This window comes from Ambystoma mexicanum, chromosome 5q, assembly GCF_040938575.1.
Source record: "Ambystoma mexicanum isolate Mex_15411 chromosome 5q, UKY_AmexF1_1, whole genome shotgun sequence".
Lineage (NCBI taxonomy): Eukaryota > Metazoa > Chordata > Amphibia > Caudata > Ambystomatidae > Ambystoma > Ambystoma mexicanum.
Window position 1 is genome coordinate 1,110,054,910 of NC_090933.1, and position 17,388 is coordinate 1,110,072,297.

The following is a 17,388-nucleotide window of genomic DNA, read 5'->3' on the forward strand; positions in this document are numbered from 1 at the left end:
AGGCTTTAGAAGAAAGGAATATCCCACTTAGACGGCCTCAAGGATTAGCCAAAAATATTTAACATGTACGTGGCCCAAACAGATAGCATCTGGAAATCTGTGACACCTGTGTCCATGCAACTCAACTACACCTCAAACCGGAGGAGGAACCAGTAGATCCTCAAGAAATAGGAAGATGCCTACGAAATGTCCTACCCAGATAATGTTGAGCATTTCTCTGAATGGACACACAAAATAGAGATCCCGCTCAGTGGCTCAGTGGATCCAACTCCCGTGCCATATGATATGATTTGATATGATATGATGTGATATGGCATTTATAACATGCCTATACACAAGTGTTTCAAGGCGGGACAAGGCAAGGGAGGAGAAACAGAGGGAAGACAGAGACAACAATCCTATTAGGCCAGGTGACATTGAGATTGTAGAAGTGCAAGGGAGGGAGGGGAAAAGTGCGGGGGGGGGGAAGGAGAGGGGACAGTGCAGTACATAGGATAATATTAAAATAAATCAAGACAATAAATAAAGACAATGGCCCTCATTACGACCCTGGCGGATTTTTTCCGCCATCGACGGACTTTCCGGCCATGGCGTAAAGTCCGTTTACGCCATGGCGGATGGTGGACTTACCGCCCCATTCCGAGGTCGGCGGGGCTGTAAGTCCCCATTGACCCATTTACCCTTCCCCATTCCCATTTCGGCCCCATAGGGTATAATGGGAGTGGGGAAGGAGTTAATTACGCCACCGTAAATTACGGTGGCGTAATTAACACCAAGGTCCCATAGCGCCATGGATTTTTACGCCCGCAAAAAGCGGGCGGAAAAATGACCATGGCGCTATGGGAACTCGTAGTTGGCGGTAAGGGGTCGGCGCAGCTAACGCTGGCGCAAACCCCTTACCGCCAGGGTCCTAATGAGGCCCAATAAATAAAAGTGTGGCCAGCTGGAGGCCAGTGCAAGGGTAAGTGCAGACATCAGGTGTCAAGTGCTAGTAGAGGCTGTAGGGATACAGAAACAGTCCTCTGGTGCAAGGGTTGACAGGGGGGAAGTGGAGGTGTGCAACTAGTGGGGCGGGGACCTGGGCCCGAGATCAGAGGAAAGCCAGGTATAACCCACCCAACTCCACAGGCAAAACATCAAAGCAAGCGTTGGAATTTGGGAATCCTATCTCATCCTCACACCACAAATACATTCTGCTACACAAACATGCATTTCACCTGCACCACACTAGGGTGGTCTGTCCTATTGTCCCCCTACACCGCACTATTGTTTAAGTGCATGGTACAGTGCTATCGTGCTTAGATTATTGCAGTGGCCAGTAAGCTGGTCTCCCAGAAGCGTTCAATTGAACTGAATTAGGGTACGAAATCATGCTGCCGTTTCATCCTCAGCTTGCAGTTCCCTGTATCGGGGGAGCACTTTGCCCCATGTCTCTTTCCCTGCCTTCCCTACGTAATACACTTTTCTGTAACATAGGCTTTAATGGCCCTCATCACAAGGATGGTTGTCTGGGCAAAGAGTGTCACTAACAGAATAATAGCCTTTTTTTTTTACCACACCGCCACATAATGCATTTGTATGAAAGGATGATGCAGTATATCCTGATATAAGTTATCTGTTATCTCCTCCAGACAAAATGAGGATATATTGTGAGTGGGATTACCACACATGGATAACGATGCAAACCCCAATAGAGGCCTACACCTCTAGAGATGGGTGTTAACACTGCCACCCCGGGACTTTGGTGCATTCATCGCCACGATGAGTAGCAATAAGCAAAAACAGGTATGGCGGTATCTCTTGTGGAAATGTCACCATACACGAAATGAGACCAACTATTCTGCTACTTGCCCTAAAAACTCCACTACTGCCAAAGTACGTCTTATGATCAGTACACTTTAAAACATACTCATCTCTACTGTTTTTACTACAGGTAAACAGGCCAGTTTCCCTGCAGTTATATGCTGACTACAACCACGTTTACATCAAGGTCTTAGGGTACAAAGAGAACCTTCACCCTGTTATCTGCAACCTCAAACACATACGCATGTATCCCTACAACCTAAAGGCGCCACATTTAAAACATGTACTCACACTTATAACCATTATAAACATAAATATTTACACTTAAGTGTGAATTCCTATCATGAACTGTCATTAACACGGGAAATAGCTTCACTGCTACATACAATTGACAGCAGTTATTTCATTCAACTCAAACCCCTACACAACATCATGTCCCTTATGCATTTGCTGGGCATTAGGCAAGATATTATACAGTTTAAATTAGCACAAAAGATTGAAGCGTGGGCTGCAAGGCCATCAGCAAGGTGCCAAGACCATGGCATTCTAGTAGCAGCAGCCATCACTGCCGCCTTAGAATATGCCTAGGCCACACACGTGGGCCTTCTTCAAGCCATCATGAAGGGCGATCCAAAGGATGGCAATGCTTCTCGGCTGAAGCTGATGATTCGGAAGCCCTCTGCAACCAGGCTTGCATTAGCCCAAGTTCCTGGGCGTGTCAGTTGAAAGGCAGATTCTTGAATTGCATGTTATAAGCCATCCCCACCAAGCAGCCCTTCAGAGCGGCAAGCACTACACACATGATCGCAATCATGCCATCTCATTCCCGTAATTCCTCTCTTCTTCTGCACCTTCCCTTTCTGCCAGTGCTCCGAGGCAACTGTAAAAGGGTGTGCAGTGCATTGCAAAACCCTGCAATGAAACCAATATGCTTCAGTGCACCTGAGCATGATATCAATACAAGGCAAATGTTGTTCACACCGGGGCATATCATTCCAGTATCCGGCAAACCTCCATAATATCCGCCACATGATGCATGTCCCTGGTAAATGTTGGCATATTCTGGCAACTTGTGTGCGTGGTTGGGAATTTGATGGCGCCACCTGGCAAACGGTGCGAGTAACTGCCCGTGATATGGCAAGACATGAACAATATGGCAATACATGGACATGTGTCTTTGACCTTATCTGACGAGTAGTCCAAATGTATACCATCATGAATAAAATGCAACACCAATAACAAAATGAAGAAACTTTCTTGCTATTAAATACAATTTAAAAAACAATAACATTAAAAAATTAGAATAGTTTATTTAGTTTATTCCATTACTTGACATAATTAAACCAGTCTGGTGGTTGTTTACCGAATAAGCAGAGCCCCATCCGCATAATATTTAGGGATTATTTTTTTAGTTTCATTTCAGAAATCCCCATGCTGTGTCTAAAAATACGATGAGTCGAAATCTCCTGTGGGTTGGGCAAAGGGACTTCCCCCTACTCTCTGCCACAAAAGACCAGAACAATTCTGACTCATGTGTGTTAATCATTGCCTCCTCCGAACTCACTTCCTATTTGATGAAGAGCCGGTCCTTTCTTTTGTTCAGTAAAGTACTGGTAATCCCTTTAAACCTTTTCTTCAAGTGAGTAGACAAGGTTTTGGTTCTCCAAATTCTGAACAGGCACCTTACAAGGATGTTTGGCCTCCACGCTATCATTGCCGTTGGGGGCCTGTTCAATTTCAAGGCCTATCAAAGGCACGTTTGGCCAAACTTATCATGAAGCGTTCCTGAAACCGCTGAATTCCCAACTCTGCTTCCGCTCATGCAGGCTGAATTGATACTGTAATAACTATATAGCTACTACTCCACCGGAGACTACACCTCTTCTAAAGGGCTTGATCCAGACCAGGCGTCTGCAACCTGTGGCTCTTCGGATGTTTTGGACCGCGACTCCCATGATCCCTCACCATTGACTATGCTGGTTATGGCTGATATAAGTTGTCCTAAACATTTAATGAGCCAACGGTTGCAAACCCTCCCTGCTCTAGCTCACTACACCACAATTAACTAGTTGCACACCACCCTAATGCAGTGAGTGTATCAGGGAAAACAATCCCAGGCAGTCTGCTACTCGAAAAACGACTCGTAACGAACATGCATCCTATTAATCAGCATATAACACAGTGTGGAACTAACTGTACCTCACTTAAATGTTGCCCTAGTTCCTAAACACCATTTGAGGTCTGCATTATTAACTCTACAAACCTCTGTAAGCAGTTCAATACATGCTTAGTTAGTGGTCCTTTATAAAAAAAAAACACTGTGGGCCTCATTACAAGATGTGCGGAATGCGTTTAACGGCGCTGGTAATGGTGCCGGTGCCGTTAAACACATTCCGCACTATTACGAGGTTCCCTCGCGGGACCCGATGTGGATGTCTGGTTTTACCAGACGTCCAGAGCGGGTCCCGTGAGGGGACCAGGAAGCTAACAACGGGCTGGTCGTAATCGGACCTCCAAACTCGGAATGGCCCGGTAATTCCCCATTCAGGGAACCCGGACCCAGACCCGATTTTGGAGGCAGCCATGGCGCCAATAGCGCCATGGCTACCTCCAAAGTCATAATGAGGGTCTGTGTCGCCCGCTGGCATCATTCTGGTCTTTTAAAAAAGAGGGTTAATCTTACCCTGCCATTAACACCACTTAAAATCTCCCCTGAAGGATAAGAAAAGTTAATTAGCACACGGTTAAGTGCCAAGGACGGGTATGCTCGTCCTTTTTGCATAGACTTGCATAATAGCCTGGCACTTATGGGGTTAAGTTGAGCTGTTTTCCAGTGAATCATCCCAAAATCTGACTTTCCAAAACTCATTTGATAAATATATTGTTTAACCTTCACTCAATTTAACTAGGCAACGCCAGGCAACATAAGTGGCAAGTCCCCGCTAAATCACTCTTTACCTGCTGAAGTACTAATGTGAACATACAAAGATAACCATCAATCTCAACCTCTGTATGTGACTGCGTCTCATGAGACATGCATGTTATACTTATGCAAAAATATCCGAAAAGGTGGTTTTATCCGCGAGGTAATGGCCTGCAAACTAAGCAGGTTAACAAGTCCTCAAGAACCATCACTGATTCGTATTGTAAGTGTGTTAGAGCTATTCGCGTCTTGGTATTCTGCCTGCTGAGGACATTTCTATATTAAGCTACAAAATGGGGTGGAAGCTGTCTCACATCTTAAAAGAAAGCAACAAAAAAGATTGCTGCATTAAACATAGGGAAAGATTCATTTCCGTTTCCTGGTGGTGAGACAGAGAGGTTAGAGCAAGGTTTGTCAATACTGGGGGCCAGTGGTGGTGGCAAGGATGGGATGAGGCCAGTCGAAGGCCGACAGTGGGAATCGGTAAGAGGGGGCGGAGTGCAAGGCAGTAGTGAGAGGGAGCCAGAATAAATATAAATGGCGGGTGTTGCCCGATGGTGTGCCTAGGCCAACATGGGACCCAGGATATGTACCCCTTATGATGTGGTAAGTCTTGCATTCCGAACACTCTGATTGTCTGGGATGCACCACAACATCACTGCCAAGGGCCCCAAAGCCTGATATGCAAAGAAAAGGACCCCTCGGCCCAGAAGCAAGCAGCAGATTTTCCAGTATGTGTTTGAAATCAAAGTCAACAAACCTCCTTTGAGGTTGGAGACTGTTACCTAATTCAATGTATACAATAAATTAAATATACCCAGCTCCGATGAGGGTGTTCCCATATCACCTGCATCATAACGACTCTAGCTTGGGCCAGCAATTTCCACCCATCTACAACATCCAATTTATATCTCCCCCATGCCACATTCCAAGGTAATACTTCACACACCATACGCTCCCGGCTATCAAGATAGCAGGAAATATGTTGTGTAACATGCATTTTTGATATTTTGTATTCTAGATCTTATTTCAGCCCAACAAGAGACATAACAACTACCAACCTCGATCCCCATAAGTTGTTCGATTGCAAGTATTGTGCTCTTTCAGAATGTCATTTGCTGTATCCTCTAAATATGCTTTCTTTGCTATTATGATGATTTTGGTATTCCAACTAAGGACATCACAGGCAAAGTGCATTCTTTTCTGTATGTACCAGAGTGCCTTTATAGCATGATGGAGCATGATTGACACGCAGGCTAGGGTGTACATAACACAGTGGTCACAAGAATTCTACTTCCATCTTGTCTTCAAGTGTGATACCTGGCCCACCTGACTATTTACACGGTATAGCTATGCAGTCTCAAGAACATGTTGTGCAAAGTCAGGAGGGCCTAGGGGCTACATTACTATATTAAGCCGTCTGAAACCTGTGGGTCTCATAATGTTTCAGATAACAACACATATGATGCCATGCCATTGAATAGGGGTTGTACTCTGGAGAGCCAAAGGTTGCAGGCGCTATAGGATGAGAAAAGTTCACATATAGGGGATGATGGAGAAACGAGGCATGGGCAGCCAGCATTTGATTCTATACATTTTAGCCAAAGTATTTTATGTAAGAATGAGGACAACATCCTCCCCCTCGCTTCTACAGTTCAGGAAGGAGCTCAATACCCTCCTCGTCATGGAATGAGTCCTCCCTAACACGTAGGTCCATACAACGTTCACTTTCCACCTAACATGCAACTGGGTAATCTGATCCCAACCGTTTCCTCCACTGGTTAGTTGTAGATCCATTGCTGACGATTGCTCTTCCTCCCCTGTTAGACCCCGACTCCCTTGTTTTTACACTCCCTAACCTTTGTCACCCCCCCATGATCTGACGATTGCTCTTCCTCCCCTGTTAGACCCCGACTCCCTTGTTTTTACACTCCCTAACCTTTGTCACCCCCCCCATGATCTGACGATTGCTCTTCCTCCCCTCCTAGACCCCGACTCCCTTGTTTTTACACTCCCTAACCTTTGTCACCCCCCCATGATCTGACGATTGCTCTTCCTCCCCTGTTAGACCCCGACTCCCTTGTTTTTACACTCCCTAACCTCTGTCACCCCCCCATGATCTGACGATTGCTCTTCCTCCCCTCCTAGACCCCGACTCCCTTGTTTTTACACTCCCTAACCTTTGTCACCCCCCATGATCTGACGATTGCTCTTCCTCCCCTGTTAGACCCCGACTCCCTTGTTTTTTCACTCCCTAACCTTTGTCACCTCCCTCCCCCATGATTGTAAAGCTACCCATTGTTTCCTGAAGTTAGGCATGCGCTCAATAAATACCCTAATGATAAAAATAATAATATCAAATAATACAATAGGTTGAGTAAAGTGATTGGCAGGTTCAAAGGCCTTGTGGATAGTAAAGGGTTGTTCTGGAAAGTATTTATGAATAGAGGCAGATTTAGCGTAGTTTTAAGCGTGAGCAAAGCTAACTATTGAAGGTGACATGTTTTAGGGTAAACGTTCTAAATACTCAGTGTAGAAGTATAGATGACCATAACAAATGAAGGACCTATAGACAACTCTGAAACCAATTAATCAGACACAGATGCATAGTTTAATTATCTTTAATCTATTTATTTAAACATATGCAGCAGCGCATGTAGCACAAGGGCATCTAGGCGATAGTTACAATACAAAGGTTGAGAGCATGGAGAAGAAATAAAAAAAGAAGACAATCCAGTTATTGAATGAACGGTGTGTTTTGAGTTATTTTGTGAATAAAGGGTAAACAGCAGGCACGTTATTTCACCAAAATGCCAGGGGGTAGCGGAATAGACATCACACAACCCTTGACCTCTGATATCATCACAGGAAGTGATGCCTTTTGACCCCACCCCAAATGACATAATGAGAAGTAATGAAACACAACCTTTCATCCCTCGAAAAAACAGGAAGTGGCATCACATAGCATTGTTTGAAAGTACTCTACAAACAATATGGTTACAATAACACTGCAAAGTGATATACATTCCATACAAGAATGGATCACCATGTGTATCATTAATATCAGCGCGTATAGGCCCATATTACCAAATCGCTGTGAATGTAAGCAGTCGTCCAAGACCAAATGATAATGATGTGTTATTATATAGCACTTACGCTTAAGCACTTCATATAGAACAAATACATACAATATCACCCAACCCGTGTTGGTACTCATTTATAAACCTCAGCAGGATGAAAGGCTGAATTGACGTTGCTTGAAGTCGAACCTGCAACCTGCAGATCAGACACAAATTGCAGCAGCCAGCACTCAACCCATTGAGCTATCTTACCAGCTATAGCTATCACTCAACCAGTCACTCCAGAAAAAAAGAGCAACATGCTGCTGGCCAAAGCCCAGGAGCCTCAATTTAAAACAAATAAAAGATTATGTTTTTAGGGGTAGCAAGGGAGACCACAGGGGTAGCAAGGGAGACCTCCGGGGTCACAGTTACGACCCCTGGGGACCCCTAAATCACATCCGTGGTAAGAAGGTTCAGTCTACAAGTGGGTGGGGGAGGTTGATCCAGAAGTTAGCTGCACAGACTGGGAAACTAGAGCCTCCTGCTCTTTTGCGTTTGACACTTGGTATCATCAGGCAATGTTTGTAGGCAGAGCGCTGAGACCCAGAGAGGGCTTGTCTTTTCAGTTGGTAGGTGAGGTATGTTGGTGCATGGCTAGATAAACAGTGGTGGGTGATGGAGAGAGACTTGAATTTGATTCTCTCGCTGCCCGGGAGCCAATGAACAGATCTCCTAGCTTCAGAGATGTGAGCTTGTTTACCCAAGTCCATTGCTGCCCAGAGGGCATTGCTCTGTATGACTTGTAATTTGTTTCAGTTTTTTTCAGAGGTGCCACAGAGCAATGAGTTTCAATTTTCCAGCTTGGATTTGATAAGTGCTTGTGCGGCAGTCAGGAATCCTGACCATGGACAGGAATGGCTTACTAGCGTTAATGATCTTTGTGCCATAGACTGAAGCTGAGGCATTGTGGTTGACCTGCCTTGACATGTTGAGGGTGGAATCCAGGTAGACACCAAATGCTATGCTGGGCCATCCATGTTTGAATGATTTCATAAATGGTGTTTACCTTGGCTGTGTATTGGGTGTCGTCACCGGACAAGGATATGAGATTTTGTGTGTCATCAGTGTAATTTGTGTATGAGGTGCCAAAGGAGTCGAGGAGGTCGAACAAGTTCTTTGTGTAAATGTTGTAGGTGGTGGGCGAGACACAAGAGCCTTGGCAGACAACACAAGAGGTAGGAGTGGGGGCGGCCGTCGCGTTGCCAGCAGAGACTCTAGCGGGTCTGTTGGATAAGAAGGCCGAAATCCATTTGGCAGGGTCAGGAGAGAAGTGTGCGCAGGTTGTGAGGTGAAGGAAGAGTGTTCGGTGGGCGATGAGGTCTAAAGATCGCTGAGAGGTCAAGAAGGAGAAGGAGGGAGATCTTCCCGGTATCGATTACATCATCTGTTTTTTTAGTCCAGGAGGGCTGTCTCTGTTACATGTATGGGAGAGAACCTGATTGCCAAGTGCCTATAATGTGGTGGCATTCAAGGAAGTCACACATCTGGAGGCCACTATGTCAATAATTTGTAGCAGGAAGGGGACAGTAGTTGTTGGCCGGTAGATGGCAGGGATTTTCGGGTCTGGGGAAGGTTTCTTGAGCAGTGTGGCGATACTAAATTCTTAAGGGCCATTGGGACAGAGCAGGCAGCAAAGGATGAGTTAGCGATGGTAGCAATTAGCAGAAGCAGAGGTTCAACACAGTCTTTTACAAGGGATGCTGGGCAGATGTCACCTTTACACCGGGATGGTTTGAGACCCTTGATTATGGTGGGCAAGTCTGTGAGAGAAATGGGCTGGACTTTGAATGAAGGGTGTTGGTGGATGTTCCAGGTTGCAGAGGCTGTGGCGGCCCGCTATCATGCAGGAGCGGTTCATGGTGATTTTGGGTTGGAGTGGCATCATTTTACCAGTGAAGGTTTCCTGGACTTTGTCGCACCAAGTGTTGTCTTTTACTACTAGGGATGAGGGAGCGATGGGGGTTTCTAGCTCACGAAGAATAGCAAATAGTTATTGTGCGCACGACAGGACGTTAGGACTGGACGTTTGGGATTCTGTTATAGTTAGTCGTGACTTTGGCTGTCTAAAAACTTTGTACTTTGTGGCGATGTCTAAGAATGAGGCTTTATTTGTCGTGGTATGGTCATTCTGCCTAGCATTTTAAGCTGCCCTTTTTAATGTGCATTGGGCACAGAGGTTTGGGGTGAACCATGAGTTCTGGTGTCTGGCATTTTTTACTTTGTGTCCAGCTTTGAGGGGGGCTACGCAGTCAATTGCAGTGCCTAAGGCTGTGTTGTATTCATCCACCAAGAAGGCAGGGTTCTGGACGGAGGCCACAAGTAGGCAGAGCAAGGCGTTGATGCGAACACTGGTGAGGGTGTGTGTATTGTGTGCGAGTGTAAGGCTAGGGGAGGGCTAGTGTTTGTGCAGGTGTTAGGCTGGCTACTTGGGATAAGGATAGTGTACATGATTATGTGGTGGTCTGACCATGGGCAGGGAGAATTGGAGTGGACAGATATGTTACACAAGTGGTCGAGCAGCTAGTCAAGGGTTCATCCCTGGGCTTGCATTGGGTTGAGGATGCGTTGGACGCAGCCTAAGGCTGACATAGATTTGGTCAGGGCTAAGGCATCTGAATCTTTCAGGTTGTTAAAGCCAAGGGGGAGCTGGTCATATAGCAAAGCGAGTAGAGTGCTTGCCTTGACATCTGTTCAGAACCTGTTGATGCAGGTTCGAATCCCGAAGGGCAAAACTCAGTCTTTCATCCTTCCAAGGTCAATAAATGAACACCACACACTGTGGGTAATAAAAAGCAGCGCTCAGAGGCCTGAGGGTTCGTAGGGCTACATAAATGCAAATTATTATTATTATCAGGTTAAAATCCCCCAGGGTAATAAACTGGGTTGCAGGATTAATGTTTGTGGCAATGAGAGGCTGTCATCAAATGTTAGGATAGGATCTGGTGGGTGGTAGATAAGGTGAAAGATGATACGTTGGGCAATAAGTAATGTTTTGTGGAGCTAGATTAACAGTTGGGGAGCTGGGTGATGCTGACGCAGTAGAGTGCTAGATTATCTTTGTAGATGAGGGTTACCCACCACTTTTTTGCTTATTCTGTTGCAGCGTAGGATGGCATAACCTGTAGGGAAAGCGATGGAGAGTGCTGGCCCAGCTGTTGGGGTTAGCCACGTTGTTTAAGTCATGGCTAGAAATGATAGGCTTGTTTAAGGTGATGAGGTCTAGAATGTCTAGAGCATGGGCTACTATGGATCTAGCATTGAGCGAGATTAACTGAATAGGCGGTACTTGAGTGTCCTTGGTTTTGGCATAGGTGATGTTGTCAGGCATGGTTGGATATACTATACGGATGGAAGGATTGGGAAACGTGGTGCGCAGCCTGAGACTTGTGTTCTGTGTTCCAGGTGGAGGGGAGAGCGAATCCGGTGTGGCCGGGGTGCAGGTTCAAGTTGTTAGGTAGTCCAGGCGTTCTGGTAGTTGGTGTGGAATGGAGGTGGTGGCAGCTGTGATGCTGGTGGACCAACTAGTTGAGTTGTTTTAGGAATGGAAATCGGTTCCCAGGGAGTGTTAGTTGTATTGTGTGGTACACTTGAGAATGGCCTAGAAGCAAGGTGGGGTTGGGTGTGTCATATTGCTGGCTAGTGGATACACTGCACATGGTGCAGGTGTAGTTGCCTGTGTTTTGGCTTAGAAGATAGGTGGGGAAGTTGGTTTATGGCTTTAGGCATGGCCGTGATTTGGAGAGAATTGCCAGGCTGACTTGGTTCAGGCTCCTAACTTCCAGTACGATGTGAGGGTCCTGCCTGGGCAGTGAACCTACATGGGTTTGGTGCAATAGTGCGCGCCAGGCAGAGCGGAGGGAGGAAACGGGTTGGCTTAGGTAAGAGGGTCAGCTACAAGTGGAGTGGGAGAGCAATGCAACTGCTAGCTTCTGGGGTGGCACATGCTGCTGCTGTGGCACTGGCTTGGTGCAAATGTGAAGGCTCACTGCTTAAATACATGCTGGGGGGCACGGTGACGGCCGGTAGGAGTGGGTCTCACTAATATGAACATCTTTTCATGGTGTTCTGTTCCTCACCACCAGACAGCAGGGTGTTTGGATTAGCTGGGAGCACTTGATGGGCCGGATGACTAATTGGCATTGTGGGGGTGGTATACCATCATGCAGAGCAGTGGGAGAAACAGACTGGGCTTGGGTAACGTGATTTCTTTAGCATCAACCATGCGAACGGAGTTGATGCCTAATTCGGGGACCGCACATAATAGTGCTGGGGCACTGGTTAAGTGCAGTAGTGTGGTCTTACCCTTGCCCTTATCAAGGAATGTGGGGAGATGGCACGCAGTGCTGGAGCTTGTAGTCCGTGTAGGTGCACGGCGATCTTGGGGTAGACAGCCAGAGACCGCCGCAAATGGCATTAGAAGTGGCCTGCTGGGAAAAGTGCACAGGTGCCCAATCTGATTGCTCTGAACACAGAACTGGTGGTCAGCCATCTCTGCTACATGCGGTGGTGGTGGCCATCTTTACCCGTTTTCCTCGTTCCTAAGATTCATGGTGCCTATAGGTGATGGTGGGCAGGGGGCAGTATAGAGAGTTCCGCAACAGACACCACTGCAAATGGCCTTACTTAATCATGTCAAATGTAAGGTTGTGAACGTCTTGATGAACTGAGACGTTTCGCTATGTCCTAAAAATGACAGTAGAATTGTCCATAGGACCATTTTCAAAGGTTGCCCTCAGAATATTGGACCCATTGACTGTAATAGAAAATATTCTTAATGTAGACCTAGTAGATCATTGGTTAGCAAAATGAAAAATTCAAAGCAAGGTTATGGGAAAGTATCTGACAGTACATGTAAACTCTGACTTTTTTTTATTTTTTATTGTTTATGGTTCAATTACAAGTGTAGAACCTTTACAAATGAATATGCTAAAAACAAAATAAAAAATTACATTCACATTTGTTGTCATCTTACAATAAAATGCATTTTTACTATCCTTAAAATTTTAGACATCTATGTCTCATGATTAAGAAGTTCTTTTTCAATAGACTTGCACAGACTGACCAATTCAAAAACAAGAGGTTTGTGCAGACCCTGCATCATCCGTGCCCAAAGAAATTTCAGGCAGTCCTCGAAGTCGATGTTAACAAATTTCATCAAGCGATTAGAACGTATAGATTTAAAGTGAGGACATTCGAGAATTAGATGTTTCAAGGTTTCTAAGGGCTCATTACATCCAGGAAAGCGACAGTTAGCCCGTGGAGCGGCATTACTATTCCAATGCACAGTTCTTTCTCTGGTATGGTACAAATTAATTCTAAACCATATATAGGCTTTCCTGGAATGATTGCATGGAAACAGGGTAACATGATCGAATCGCGGTAAGCGAGGTTTGAGAAACATTCCATACTCTCTGTATAATTTTTAAAACAATATCCTTTCAATTGTCAATCACCAATCTTGTTCAAGGAGTTATTTTTTGGCGTAAGCCGGACGCTGACGGACATCTTCAATGGAAATACTCAATGAATTCAATAAGTATTCCATGGAGGATTGATATTGAGCAAAGGATGCCAAATTAGTTCATGAAGATCTACGTATAAAGAATTTTTTGGTGGGAAATGAATTTTTTCATATCTAAACAATTGGCATCCGGATACTGCCACAAGTCCAAACTCATGTCTGATTATTGCATTGGGAACTGACATTGGTAATTGCATTGCACTTTTTATCATCGAACCCTGAATGCTATCTAGTATATCACTCATGTCACAAAGACAGATGTCAAGGCAGTAAAGGATAACACTTTCTATTTTCAACATCAGAAAGTCCAACATTGGCATAAGTGAAAATTTACAAAATTTTCGATAGATCATTTTTAGCTGAGATGTTAGGGGGCGGATCTTGTTTTTAATTAGTTCCGTCCACACCTTTTTGGAGTTCTGGGCTTGAAGATTATATCCTAAATAAATTGCTCTAATAACACACGATATTTTAGTTTTCATGATCTCCCATTGATATCCTTTACTGTTTTGTTTGGTACCAAATTTTAGAATCGCAGTTTTTGCAGGGTTCAGAGACAAGTTGTGGGCCACGGCAAATTTTTCAAAGAGAGTTTCTTTTGCAATCCCGCAGGTGTAGGATCGAAAATAACAATATTATCTGCAAATGCCATCCATTTAAGGCGTAATGAGCCAACCTTTACTGCAAATAAATTGTTACATTCCCATAGTTTATCTAAATCTGCAAGGTAAAGATTAAAGAATGTGGCCGCAAGATTGCAACCTTGCTTAAGCCCAATCAAGGTTTTAATTGGATCAGTAGTTCGTCCATCCACTGAGATCTTAATCCTATATGAAGTGTTAGTGTGAAGTTTGATAAACCAAAATAGTAGAACAGATGGAGTTCCCATATTTCGCATCTTGTTCCACAGAAGGTTTCGGATAACATTATCAAACGCTGAAGTCATGTCTATCATAGCTACATAGACAGATTGAGCATTCCTTCCTCTTGTGCCCTCTATAATGTGAGCCATAATAGCAGCATTCAAGGAAGAACTCATTCCTCTCCTGAAGCCTGTTTGATATCTTGAATACAGGTCATTATCTGCTATGAATTTTTCTAATTCATGTAGGAGAAGAATAGAGAACAACTTTGCGTCAGTGTCAATCAATTAAATAGGTCTGTAATTCTGGGGAAGCGCAGGATTACCCTTTTTGAATATAGGTACGATGTTCGCAGTGGTCCATGAGGATGGAATAGTTCCGGTATTAATAATGAATTCAAATTAAATAATAAATAAACTCTGACTTTAGAGGACCTGCAATGAAGTCTAATGAAAATAAGGACCCAAACCATTAATGAATATCGAGGTTGTTGTCCTTGTAGCATCCTCAAAGTAATGGGCTATTCGAGTGGGTGAATAGTTTACTAACGGACACTGAAGAACGAGTTCTAGATAAATAATTTAGTTGGCGAGCTACCATAAAAAAGATACAAGGACATATTCAATGAATTTAATACAGAATTTTCTTTCAAACCTCAGAAGTGACACGTGTCTGACAACCTTGACATTAGAGACCACCTGATACATTTTCAAAGAACAGTAGCTAAGGCAGCATGCAAATAGAAGTGCAGAGTGAGATGTCTATTGTTAAGTGTGCACTTAGAGTGGAATGCTGCTAATGTTTCACCTGAAAAATACCTCTGCGTTGACCCTCAGGCTCTATGGAAACCAAAACAAAATTATCAGTGGTTTTACCGTCATATTGCTTCATTGTTTAAAGTGTGCACTTAAATCCTTTTGCAGCAGGGTGAGCGACAATCAGTTAACATGCACTTTACACATGTCAGTCACATTCAAGACAGGTGCCTTCTGTTCACATAGCTGTGGCCACATTTTCAAATCCTCACATGCATGCTAGCACTGCACTTTTTTACAGGAATTCCTGGGCAATGACCTGCGACCTCGACTCAAAGTCTTATTCTGTGTAGCCTGAGGTTCTTGAATATTTGGTATAGAGCAGTAGCTCAGCAGTACCCTCTAAGGCAGCACCTTGGCCTTCATAGGCATGAGTTCTTCAGTGAATGCTGTCTGTGCTGGCCACTCACAATGGGCTTACAGTGATGGATTCAGGCTTCCAAAATCCAACACCATCTTTAGGGCTATTGTAATCTACCAATGCTGATCATCAGGTATGGCATTTGCAGCTGCACCAAAGTTATAGACACTCTGTCACATTTGAGGGTTTTATCTTTATCCACAACACTGAACACCTAATAGCCTCTAGTTACAGACTATCTTAAACAGGACTGGACCAGACAAGTAGAGAGAAGGGTTTAGTTGAAAGGCAGGTTCTTTGAAGTCTCCCTAAAAATGAATTAAGGTCAGAAAGGTCAGAGGGGGTGATCCAAAGCCTCAGGAAATGCTTGTCTCCACTGCTCACATGCCTCGATAGAGGCACCTACAGGGGTAAAAGGGTAACAGAGAGAACTAATTTGCCAAGAAGTTAGGGCACAATTATTATTCATAGGTGATGGGCACAGCGGTCATCAGGCACTCGAAAAAAAACAGTAAGACCTGTTTTAGTTAGATGTAGTTGTGAATGGCGCCATTGCATATAGCTGAACAGTAGGAGGGTATGTAAGATTAACCATGCGAATGATGTATAGGCAGAATAAGGTGGGAGCTGCAGAAATTAAAGCGTGAATGGAGGGTCATTATTCCATGCTGCATGCATGATCTAACTTTTGATTTAATTCCCAGATCACTATACCATATCAAAGGGGACATGCAGGCAAAGGACAGATGGCCACGGACTATAAGCCACAGCCCTCTTGGTAGAGTTGGAAACTATTTGTCAACACAGACACTTGGTACTATGGACTGCTGGCACACCGACAAATTTGTGTAGAAGCATATGAATGAAATACAAGTCTGAGGTGTGAAAAGACATACACAGGAGTTTTCATTAACAGGTGGGAGGGTAAGAGGCGGGTGTGCTCCACTGGGACATCACACACTACCACCATGAATCATTAGATACAATTCCCTCCACTCCCTCACAGCATGTCTTTGAAAAGTAAAGTTGCACCTGTCAGTGTAACCGTAGGTCCCTCAAAGATAAGGGCAGGCAGTGCCAAAGGGAGTGTTGGATGCACGGGTCTGAAGGCCGTTACCAGGTCTACGAAAAAGAGACAGGAGAGAGCGCCCATCCGTCAGTGCCAATGTGGCATCTGAAGATGAAATTGGCTTCATCCTTTTCTTATGACTGCAGTGAAAGCCAATCTGGCAACAGTCCAAGATGGTCAAAGGTGGAGCACAGCTCAGCAACCAGTGCCCTCTCTAGAGGTCAAAGGTGCAGTCAAGCCATGCTACTGAGAGAAGATCATCCAGAACATTAGGATCCCGGCTGGGCTTTTATCAGTGGATAGGTGAGTGAGAGAGTGAGTAAGTGAGGGCCAGAGTGAGTGAGGGAGTGAGCAAGTGGGTGAATGGGTAAGCGAGCAGGCAAGTGAGTGAGTGTCAGAGTGAGGGAGTTAGGAAGTGAGCAAGTAAGTATGAAAGTGAGAGGGTGCATACATGTGTGAATGCATGTGAACTCTTATATCATCCCTCTCGAAAATAAGACATGTTTAGCCAATTGTCTAAACTCAGATTGTGGTGAGGTGGGACTGTCCATGTTTTGCCTGGGGGGCCAGTGCAAATTCTTGGCCGAGGGTGCAGTGGACCAAGCCCACTGTGCAGCATGTCCAGTTTCCAGAACAAGTAAACTCAATACCAACATCTTCTCTTCCCACACATCGTCAAGTATTCATAGTAGGCCTTATTGACATTACTTTCCTTGTATGTAAGACATGTTTCTGATATGTTTGTTGTTTATTAGAGATGGGGACCCCAAGAAATTGTAGTAACATTTTTTCACCAGGATAATATAATTGCTGAAATGGGAAAACTGTTATTTGAGCCAAGACAGTCAAATTGCTTTCATAGACAATAATTTCATGAAGCAACAACTAATTAGACAAGACAATCAAAACAA